Source organism: Sapajus apella, unplaced genomic scaffold (assembly GCF_009761245.1).
Source record: "Sapajus apella isolate SASKATOON/1434 unplaced genomic scaffold, GSC_monkey_1.0 scaffold77, whole genome shotgun sequence".
Taxonomy (NCBI): Eukaryota; Metazoa; Chordata; class Mammalia; order Primates; family Cebidae; genus Sapajus; species Sapajus apella.
This window is the reverse complement of record NW_022437017.1, coordinates 7,880,655-7,892,313: the sequence shown is the minus strand read 5'-3', so window position 1 is coordinate 7,892,313 and position 11,659 is coordinate 7,880,655. Positions and strand designations below refer to the sequence as shown.

Genomic DNA, 11,659 nt, shown 5'->3' with positions numbered 1-11,659 from the left:
AGGCCGGTGCATATAAATGTGATGTGGTGGTCTGAGGGGGGAGGTGGACCTGGGAGAGCGTCTGACGAGGATGACATGGTGCAAGGAGGGTCTGAAGGAGGAGGCCGGTGTGTATAGATGTGATGTGGTAGTCTGAGGGAGGAGGTGGGCCTGGGAGAGCATCTGATGGGGGTGACATGGTACAAGGAGAGTCTGAGAGAGGAGGCTGGTGCATACAGATGTGATGTGGTAGTCTGAGAGGGGAGGTGGGCCTGGGAGAGCATCTGATGGGAGTGACATGGTACAAGGAGAGTCTGAGGGAGGACTCCGGTGCATACAGATGTGATGTGGTGGTCTGAGGGAGGAGGTGGGCCTGGGAGAGCATCTGATGGGGGTGACATGGTACAAGGAGAGTCTGAGAGAGGAGGCTGGCGCATACAGATGTGATGTGGTGGTCTGAGGGGGGATGTGGGCCTGGGAGAGCATCTGATGGGAGTGACATGGGTCTGAGGGAGGAGGCTGGTACGCGTACATGTGACGTGGTAGTCTGAGAGAGGAGGCGAGTCTAGGAAAGTATCTAAAGCAGGTGATATGGTGCAATGAGGGTCTGAGGGAGGACGCGGTGCACATAGATGCAATGTGGTGATCCAGGTGGGGCAGCAGGCCTTGGGGAGGGTCTGACGGGGGTGACATGGCACATGGAGAGTCTGAGGGAGGAGGCCGGTACATGTAGATGTGATGTGGTTGTCCAGGTGGGGCGGCAGGCCTGGAGAGCATCTGAGGGGGGAGGCTGGTGCCGTGTATGTGATGTGGTGGTCTAAGTGGGGAGGCGGCCCTGGGAGGGCGTCTGACTGGGGTGACCCGGGGCAAGGAGGGTCTGAGGGAGGAGGCCAGTATGTGCAGATGTGACATGGTGGTCTGAGAGGGGAGGCAGGCCTAAGGGAGCATCTAATGGGGTGACACAGGCAAGGAGCATCTGAGGGAGGAGGCCAGTGCATCCAGGGCCCAGGGTGGCTGCTGATGGGATGTGGAGGTCAGATGGAGGAGGCAGTGCTCACAGAGGTCTCAAGGGAGACATGGTATAAGGAAGTTTTTTTGACAGGGAGGCAGGTGGGCTGTGGGGTTCCAACGGTAGAGGCAGGATCTCACCCGCATGTCTGAGGGAGGAGGCAGGAAGGCCCTTGAGGCCTCAGAGGGATGAGAATGTCCTGGAGGGTCTTGGGTGCAATGGACATTCTGCTGGGAGCAGGGATGAGAGAGGGACAGACCGTCCCAGCCCTCCAGGAAGAGTCCAGGCACCGCTTTCTGTGAATGCCAGCAGAGGCCTGATGAGTCTGGCCCTTCCCACAGGGTGTTTGCCGGCGATCAAATGCCTGACGTTAGCCCAGCAAGCTTTGTGACGGTGAGGAACTCCAGGGCAGCTTCCCAGAGGAGGAGGCGCAGCTGAGCTCAGCTCTGCAGGATGGCCAGGCGGCAGTGATCACGGGGACTCCCCAGGGGGCCTGGCAGGAGCGTGGAGGTGGGAGGCCTGATGCCTATGCCCCTGGCCCTGGTGCTAAGAACAGGGGTGGTCCTGCAGCTTCTTGGCTGTGTGGCCTGTTTGGACTTCACTTTCCCCTGCCTGCCAGGTGATCAGTGTCCATTGCTGGATGGGGTTGTGGGAGGTTCCAGAAGATCATGCATGTAGCCATGTGCGGGGTGTCAGCTGCACCCCAAGACCTGAATGGGTGCACAGCACCCCCCTGCCATGCCCACCCAGGCGATGTGTGGAGCACGCGTGAACCCCCACTCACCCAGGGCCTGCCAGAGTGTGTGGGATGGGTGCACGCCAGATGAGGACCCACGTGGGTCACCAGCCCAGCCCCAGCCTAGGCAGCACCCCCTAGAAACAGAGAGTTGCACAGCCTGAGAAGGAGGGGCATTTGCAGGAACAAGGGGGACCCTGGGACCAGACTGCCCATGCTCCAGACGCAGCCCTGCCCTGCCCCAGCTGTGTGGACACATCCCTTTTCTGTGCCTCAGTTTCCTCCTTGGTGCAGTGGGAGTAAATGCCACTCCACCTTCTAGTGTTGGTACAAGGGCAAGGCAGGGTCATGGGGCCCCCAGGCTCTAGGGTGTGTGGAAGGAGAGCAGGGCAGAGTTACCCAGTATTTTATTTTTTCCTGGAGACAGGGTCTCGATCTGTCTCCCAGGCTGGAGTGCAGCGGCGCAGTCTTGGCTCACTGTAGCCTCGACCTCCTAGGCTTAAGCGATCCTCCTGCCTCCGCCTCCCGAGTAGCTGAGACTACAGGCGCGCACCACCAATGACTTGTTTTTGAGACGGAGTCTCACTCTGTCGCCCAGGCTGGAGTGCAGTGGTGCGATGTCAGCTCCCTGCAACCTCTGCTTCCCAGGCTCAAGCGATCCTCCTGCCTCAGCTTCCCAAGTGGCTGGGATTACAGGCACCCACCACCATGTCCAGCTAATTTTTTGCATTTTTAGTAGAGATGGGGTTTCACCATGTTGGCCAGGCTGGTCTCAAACTCCTGACCTCAGGTGATCTACCTGCCTTGGCCTCCCAAAGTGCTGGGATCACAGGCATGAGCCACCGCACCCGGCCACTTTTTTTTTTTCTGAGACAGAATCTCACTCTGTCACCCACACTGGAGTGCCGTGGCACGATCTCAGCTCACTGCAACCTCCGCCTCCGGGTTCAAGCGATTCTCCTGCCTCAGCCTCCTGAGTAGCTGGGATTACACCACACCCAGCTCATTTTTGTATTTAGTAGAAATGGGGTTTCTTTTTTCTTTCTTTTTTTTTTTTTTTTTTTTAAAGATGGGGTTTCACCATGATGGCCAGGCTGGTCTTGAACTCCTGACCTCAGGTGATCGATCCACCCACCTCGGCCTCCCAAAGTGCTAGGATTACAGGCGTGAGCCACCGTGTCCGGCCTAGAAATGGGGTTTCACCACTTTGGCCAGGCTGGTCTCGAACTCCTGACCTCAGGTGATCTGCCCGCGTTGGCCTCCCAAAGTGCTGGGGTTACCGGCGTGAGCCACTGCGCCCGGCAGTTACCTGGTCTTGATCTTGATTCTTTGACCTTGATCTTAGCATCTCCCTCCTCCTCCTCCACCAATGAGTGTCAGACCTGCTGGGTCTGGCTATGAGGGGGCACTGGAGACGGTGGGGGCCGAGGGGTGGGCCAGGAGGCTGCCAACATGTTGTGGGCAGGGGGCAGGGGCCGCCGTGGGGGCGGGGGTGCTCATTGCTACGCAGGGCCAGACCTCTCTGCCATCACACATCTTCCTAGCCCGGCCCTGCCCCCACCTCCTCCACGCTGAGCTGATAAAATTTTGAAGCAAGATTTCTGCTGCAGTCAGCACAATCTCTGGGCGCCTCCCCACCCCCACTCGGCCCCTCCCATCTCTGCTCAGCAGGCAGGCCTGTGCCCCGGGTCAGGTTGGCCTCCCTGAGTGAGGGCTGCCCCCCCCACCCAGCCTGCCCCCTCCATCCCCAGGGGAATGCCTGCTGCAGTTGGCCCCAGCAGGTCACAACCCCCCCGAAACCTTGCCACCTGCCCACCGCAGGTGCCTCAGCTCCCCGTGGGGGTAAGAGCCGGGACTGGTCTCCGACCTCAGCTCAGCAACCCACTGGCTGGGTGATCTGGGGCCAGACACTCACCCACTCTGTGCTCCATTTCCTTGTCTATAAATTCGGGAGCTCACAGTTGGTCGCCTTGTGGGAAGTGTGAGGTGCCCAGGCTGAGGGCTCAGTAAGCCGCCCATGAGGCATCGGGAAGATGGCGTCAGGCACGGGGCTACGGCCCTAGATGGTTATTGTTACAACATTATTCTTTTCTGGATTTTTATTTTTTTTGAGACGGAGTCTTGCTCTGTCGCCCAGGCTGGAGTGCAGTGGTGCAATCTCGGCTCACTGCAGCCTCCGCCTCCTGGGTTCAAGCGATTCTCCTGCCTCAGCCTCCTAAGTAGTTGGCAGTACACCTGCCCACCACCACGCCCGGCTAATTTTTTGTATTTTTAGTAGAGACGGGGTTTTGCCATGTTGGCCAGGCTGGTCTCGAACTCCTGACTTCAGGTGATCCACCCACCTCAGCCTCCCAAAGTGCTGGGATTACAGGCATGAGCCACTTCACTGGGCCTTGTTTTTTATTTTTTGCAGAGATGAGGGCCTCCTTATGTTGCCCAGGCTGGTCTCGAACTCCTAGGCTCAAGTGATCCTCCTGCCTCGGCCTCCCAAAGTGCTGGGATTCCAGGCGTGAGCCACTGCCCCCAGCCGTCCTCCTCACTTTGGTTACAATCTCCCACCCCCAGGCCTTTCCTTATGCTGTTGCCGGTGCATAGAATGTCGTTCCCATATGGAAAACCCCAACTTTGGCTGGGCGTGGTGTCTCATGCCTGTAATCCCAGCACTTTGGGAGACCAAGGCAGGTGGATCTCCTGAGGCCAGGAGTTTGAGAGCAGCCTGGGCAACAGGCAAAACCTCGTCTCCACCAAAAATACAAAAAATTAGCCACCCGCCTGGCTGGAAATATTTTCCCATTCTTACCGCTGCCCTGTGAGGCAGAGATTATCGCTGTATGCATTTTTTTTTTTTTTTAAGATAAGGTCTCACTCTGTTGCCCAGGCTGGAGTACAGTGGCATGATCTCGGCTCACTGCAACCTCTACTACCTGGGTTCAATCGATTCTCGTGCCTCAGCCTCCCGAGTAGCTGGGATTACAGCCGCCCACCGCCACGCCTGGCCAATTTTTGTATTTTTAGTAGAGACGGGGTTTCACTGTGTTGACCAGACTGGTTTTGAACTCCTGGCCTCAAGTGATCCGCCCGTCTCGGCCTCCCAAAGTGCTAGGCTGTTGTATGCATTTTACAGAGGAGGAAATGGGCTCAGAGGAGGGGTCTGACCTGCCGAGGTCACACAGCCGAGGCCGGGCCAGGTTCCGCCTCTGCTCTCATCCTCTGCCAGCGCTGGAAGGGGATGGGCAGACATGGTGGTAGGTGTGGAGGTCGCCTTCTGGCAGGGTTGTGTATTAGAGGACCCCGAAAACTGAGGCCTTGTATAGGGTCCCCTGGCTACAGCTGGCCTCCAGATTCCCATGCTGGGCCCACCGGTTGTCACCCTGACGGCAGGAAGGCTGGCTACCAGCTTCCTTTTCCGAACTGAGAGTCCCCTTGGCTGTGGAGCGACCTGGCCCAGCCAGAGTGCAGAGTCTGGCTTTCCTCTGCCATGCTGGGCAGCTGCCGGCCTGGGGTAGACGGGCAGGGAGGGTCAGGTACAGGGCGGCGGTTGGCCTCTTGCAGGGAGCCAGGTGGATGTTGGTGGAGGGGCACCTGCCACGGGAACGAAAGGAGGCTCCACTTGTAACATCACAAGCGAGAGAGGGGGCTGGGAGTGGTGGCTCACGCCTGTGATCCCAGCGCTTTGGGAGGACGAGACAGGCAGATCACCTGAGGTCAGGAGTTCGAGACCAGCCTGGCCAACATGGCGAAACCCCGTCTCTACTAAAAATACAAAAAATTAGCCAGGTGTGGTGGCAATCGTCTGTAGTCCCAGCTACTGGGAAGGATGAGGCAGGAGAATTGCTGGAACCCGGGAGGTGGAGGTTGCAGTGAGCCGAGATCGTGACCCTGCACTGCAGCCTGGGAGACAGAGCGAAACTCTGCTTCAAAAAATAAAAATTATTAAGAAGAGGGTGTCAGGTAGTGGCAGGAAAACAAAGCAGGGAGGAGCATGGAGAGGGGCTAGGGGCCTCTGGATGGGGAGGGCTTCTCCGAGGAGGCATCTTTGAGGTGAAACTTGAAGGGGGTGGGGGCCTGGAGAGGCTGGAGTGAGGGGCAGGGGGGTCGTAGCCAGTGCGAAGGCCTGGAGTCTAGGAACAGTGCGTGGAGCTGGCTGGGATGTTCAGGGGGTAGTGGGTGGTGAGGGCCACCCTGTGGCCTTCCAGTCAAGGTGACAGGGGGGTTGGGGGGCCCAGAGAGGGTGACCTGGGTGCTTTCTGACCTGCCATGCGCCTGGGAAGGAGCCTGCAGGAATCAGGGTGCAGAGAGGGAAGCCGCCTGCCTGCCCAGGGCCCAAAGCCCAGCCGGGCCTCCCCGCCCCCTCTGGCAGCTCGAGAAACCCAAGGCGCGGGCGGGCACCGTGCCAGGGCTGGGTGGGGGAGGGGCTGCCAGGCCTGCCCGCCCCGGCAGCTGCCAGCCCGCCCTGAGCCACCAGCCCAGATGGTGCCCATCTGCTGACGCTGCCATGGGCCAGCCTCCTGTTCCCGCCTTTCGCCGTGCCAAGCTCCTGCAGTCCAGCACCCGGAATGGTGCGGTGGGCAGAGCCTGGCCTGGGAAGCTTGTAGCACGCCAGAGAGGCTGCCCACGGTGCCCTGGAGAGGGTGGCAGGAGAAATGTGGGGCGGGAGGCCACTAGAGCCTTCTAGATGGAACTGGGGAGCAAGGACCCAGACGGCAATGATGTAGCAGCAAACACACGGAGTGCCCTCATGTTCCCGGCTCTGAGGCCGCTGCTCACCCTAACTGGTTTAATTCTCTCCCCATCCAAGGAGGAGGGGACTTTGACCTTCTCTTATGTTCCAGTGGAGGAAGCAGAGGCCCAGAGATGGTCAGACACTTGTCCAAGGTCACACAGCTCCTTAGGGGCAGAGCCAGAATGAGAATCCAGGAATCCCTTTGAAAAAGGGATTGAGGCCGGGCGAGGTGGCTCATGCCTATAATCCCAGGACTTTGGGAGGCTGAGGCAGGAGGATCCCCCGAGGTCAGGAGTTCGAGACCAGCCTGACCAATGTGGTGAAATCCTGTCTCTACTAAACATACAAAAACTAGCCAGGCATGGTGGTGTGCACCTGTAATTCCAGCTACTGGGAAGGCTGAGACAGAAGAATCGCTTGAACCTGGGAGGCGGAGGTTGCAGTGAGCCGAGATTGCGCCACTGCATTCCAGCCTGGGCAACAGGGCGGGACTCTGTCTCAAAAAAAAAAAAAAAAGAAAGAAAGAAAGAAGACAAAAAGGGGGTTGAGGCCGGGCGAGGTGGCTCACACCTACAATCCCAGTGCTTTGGGAGGCTGAGGCAGGAGAATCCCTTGAGGCCAGCCTGGGCAACAGAGCAAGACATCCCCGCACTCTACAAAAATTTCAAAAATTAGCCGGATGTGGTGGTATGCGTCTGGAGTCCCAGCTACTTGGAGGCTGGCGGGGGGGATGACTTTAGCCCAGGAGTTGGAGGTTGCAGTGAGCCATGATACCCCCCACTGCACTCCAGCCTGGGGGACTGAGCAAGACCTCGTCTCTAAAATCCATTTTTTTGAAGGGGTGATTGAGGCCCGGTATAGTGGCTCCCTCCTGTCATCCTAGCTTCACAGGAGGCTGAGGCAGGAGAATCGCCGGAACCTGGGAGGTGGAGGCTGCAGTGAGCTGAGATCTCGCCACTGCACTCCAGCCTGGGCGACAGAGTGAGACCCCGTCTCAAAAAAAGAAAGGAGGGGAGGATTGAAACCCCTTAAACCTCTTTTTAAAAACAAACTAGAAGTGTCCTTTGAGGTTATGTAGTGGAGGCCACACCCTCTGAGTCATACAGATCATACAATGCAGGCTATGCACACTCAGGGAATGAATGAATGAATGAATGAGTGAGGTGAACCCTGTCGAAGGGGAACAAGCCTGGGGCCAGGGTGTCCATGCAGTGCACCCTGAGCTTGATGGCAGAAGAAAGGGCTTTAGCCTGGGAGTGAGGGGCCTGGGTCAGCCACAGTGCCACCCTGGCTTGCTGTGTGGCTTTGAGAAACGTCCTGCCATCTCTGGTCTGGGGTCGAGGGGAGTGGAGCGTGGGTGGGAAGGGGCGGCGTTGTGGGCCACAGAGAAGAGCAAGCCGGGTCCTCACGGAAAGTCCCCCAGCCTCTTCTGCCTCTATTCATCTGCATCCTGGCCATGAGTGTAGACGACGGTGCCCGTTTCTTTGTACAGTAGACAGAATCCGTGTTCCCGTATGCTCCAGGCGGTGTAGGGCGCCTTCTGTTTGAGCTTTAGTTTTTGCCTCTGTGGAATGGGGAGAATCAGAGCTATGCCCATTGCACTGAGGATTAGAGTCCGTGTTCTCTGAGAAGCTTACAGGAGGCACTCAGTAAAGGCTCATTTCCTCCCTGGATCCTCTCCCCAACCCCAGAAGGGAATGAGGGGGGCCCCAGCACTCTGAGCCTCCTTTTCCCACCCAGTGAGCCAGTGGAGGCACCTGTGACCCGGGAGTGGCTGTCGCCTGAAGCTAGACCGAGTCACCCTGTCCAGGTGTCTGGACACTAGAGGGGTGAGCAGTTCCCAGCAGCAGCGGCCTGGTGTCCCCCTAGGGCCGGGCAGCCAGGTGTGCCAGCCGTCTGTCTGGGCGTAAGTTGCAGACGCCAGCTGATGGTGTATTTAGAGCGACGGCAGGGGTCTGTGGGGCACACGTCAGCGGCAAGGAGGGACGGGCAGGTGGGGTCCAGCTCCCACGGCAGGCAGGAGCCCACCGGGACCGGCCAGGGAGCTGAGCACGCTGTCGGAGAGACTCAGGACCCTGTTCTCCAGCCCGGAGGCCCGTGCTCACGCCCCTTTGTTCAGGAACTGCGTTATGTTTGGCAAGGAGCGTCACAGCTCTGGGCCTCAGTTTCCTCCTCTGTCAAATGGGGATCATGATAATGTTGCCCACCTAATAGGGCTACGTAGGATTCTGTTTGTGAAAAGTGTGAGGATGAGACCAGGTGCCGTGGCTCACACCTGTAATCCCAGCGCTTTGGGAGGCCGAGGTGGGTGGATCAGGAGGTCACGAGTTTGAGCCCAGACTGGCCAATATGGCGAAACCCCGTCTGTACTATAAACACAAAAATTAGGCCAGGCACGGTGGCTCATGCCAGTAATCCCAGCACTTTGGGAGGTCAAGGCGGGTGGATCACAAGGTCAGGAGATCAAGACCCTTCTGGTCAGGAGTTCAAGACCAGGCTGGCCAACACAGAGAAACCCTATTTCTACTAAAAATACAAAAAAAAAAAAAATAGCTAGGCATGATGGCACGTGCCTGTAATCCCAGCCACTCAGGAGGCTGAGGCAGGAGAATCACTTGAACCAGGGACTCGGAGGTTACAGTGAGCTGAGATCTTATTAGTGTACTCCAGCCTGGTGACAGAGTAAGAACTCCATCTCGGCCGGGCGCGGTGGCTCAAGCCTGTAATCCCAGCACTTTGGGAGGCCGAGGCGTGTGGATCACGAGGTCAAGAGATCGAGACCATCCTGGTCAACACGGTGAAACCCCGTCTCTACTAAAAGTACAAAAAATTAGCTGGGCATGGTGGCGCGTGCCTGTAATCCCAGCTACTCAGGAGGCTGAGGCAGGAGAATTGCCTGAACCCAGGAGACGGAGGTTGCGGTGAGCCGAGATCGCGCCATTGCACTCCAGCCTGGGTAACAAGAGCGAAACTCCGTCTCATCTAAAAAAAAAAAAAAAAAGAACTCCATCCCAAAAAGAAAAGGAAAAAAAAAATGTACAAAAATTCGCCAGGTGTGGTGGCGCATGCCTATACCAACTACTTGGGAGGCTGAGGCAGGAGAATCGCTTGAACCTGGGAGGCGGAAGTTGCAGTGACCTGAGATCGTGCCACTGCGCTCCAACCCGGGCAACAGTGGGAGACTCTGTTTCAAAAAACAGAAAAAGAAAGTTGTGGGGACAGGGCCGGGAATACAGTAAGCACTCAAAAGTGATTTGTTGCCTGAAAAAAGGAGGGCAGCCCGACGTGGGCTACAGTGTGGATGCGTCTTGAGGACGTTGCGCTCCGTGAAATAAACTCAGACGGACAAATCCTGTGTGATTCCACTCCTAGGAGGTCCCTAGCGTCCTCAGATTCACAGAGACGGAAAGTAGAATGTGGGGGCGGGGGGCGGGCAGGGGATTGTGAGGGGGTGGGGAGTGAGTGTTTCACAGGGACAGGGTTTCAGTTTAAGAAGATGAGAAAGTTCTAGAGAGAATGGTGGTGATGGTTATACAGCCCTGTCAACTCGCCTAACACTGGATTAATGCCACTGAACTTAGAAACGGTTAAAGAGACGCAGGAGGGCTGGGCGCGGTGGCTCAAGCCTGTAATCCCAGCACTGTGGGAGGCCGAGGCGGGTGGATCAAGAGGTCAAGAGATCGAGACCATCCTGGTCAACGTGGTGAAACCCCGTCTCTACTAAAAATACAAAAAATTAGCTGGGCATGGTGGCGCGTGCCTGTAATCCCAGCTACTCAGGAGGCGGAGGCAGGAGAATTGCCTGAACCCAGGAGGCGGAGGTTGCGGTGAGCCGAGATCGCGCCATTGCACTCCAGCCTGGGTAACAAGAGCGAAACTCCGTCTCAAAAAAAAAAAAAGAGACGCAGGAGGTTGGCTTGAAGCCGGGAGTTCAAGACCAGCCTGGGCAACACAGCGAGACCTCATCTCTACAGAACTTTTCAAAATTATCTGGGTGTGGTTGCACGCACTTGTGGTCCTTGACACTCAGGAGGCTGAGGCAGGAGGATCGCTTGAGCCCCGGGCTTTGAGGCTACAGCGAGCTGTGATCATACCACTGAACTCCAGCCTGGGTGACAGGGTATGACCCTGTCTCAAAGACAACCCCCACCCAAAAAAAAAAAGGTTAAAATGGTAAAGTTGTGTTATCTAGATTTTACCGCAATCTAAAAATGTAGTTCTAATTGTTAATAATCATAACAACAAGTAATAATGGTGTACGTGTTTGACTGGCTGTGGTGACTCACACCCGTAATCCCAGCACTTTGGGAGGCTGAGGTGGGAGGGTCACACGAGGTCAGGAGTTTGAGACCAGCCCAGCCAACATGGTGAAACCCCGTCTCTGCTAAAAATACAAAATTGAGGCGGGCGTGGTGGCACGCGCCTGTAGTCCCAGCTACTTGGGAGGCTGAGGCAGGAGAATGGCTTGAACCCGGGAGGCGGAGGCTGCAGTGAGCTGAGATTGCACCCCTGCCCTCCAGCCTGGGCGACAGAGTGAGACTCCATCTCAAAAAACAAATGTCATATATATTCGTGTATATAACTATAATAATTAGCAACTTGTCATATGTAATCAGGGCACAATAACTAAGAAAAACACTGTCTGTGGTGACAGTACAATAGACATTGTCATTATAATGACGATCATCTGTGTGGCTCTCCTCCAGCTCTGCCCTGCAGACAGCTGTGCAACCCTGGGTCACTTTTTTGGCAACTCTGTGCTTTACTGCCTCGTTTGTGAATTGAGCATGGGTGGGTCTAGCCGTTTAAATGAGATGGTATGGGTTTTTTCTTTGAGATGGAGTCATGCCCTGTCGCCCGGGCTGGAGTGCAGTGGCATGGTCTCACCTCACTGCAACCTCCACTTTTCAGGTTCAAGTGATTCTCCTGCCTCAGCCTCCTGATGAGTTGGGATTCCAGGTGTGCGCCACGACACCTGGCTAGTTTTTGTATTTTTAATAGAGACGGGATTTTGCTATATTGGCCAGGCTGGTCTCGAACTCCTGGCCTCAGGTGACCTACCCGTCTTGGCCTCCCAAAGTGCTGGGATTACAGTCGAGAGCCACAGTGCCCGGCCTAAATGAGATAATATCTGTGAAAAAACCAACCCTTTGCAGTGGTTCGTGTTGGTGGGCTACCTGGGGAGTAGGTCCTCCCACCGCCCACCCTGTGG

General features: G+C 56.7%; 1 protein-coding gene across 7 annotated transcripts in view; it reads left to right on the top strand.

Annotated features, from left to right (window-relative positions):
- Positions 1 to 11,659, top strand: part of NFIC (nuclear factor I C) — a 99,300-nt gene that overhangs the window by 22,738 nt on the left and 64,903 nt on the right. The gene's annotated exons all lie outside the window — the stretch shown is intronic.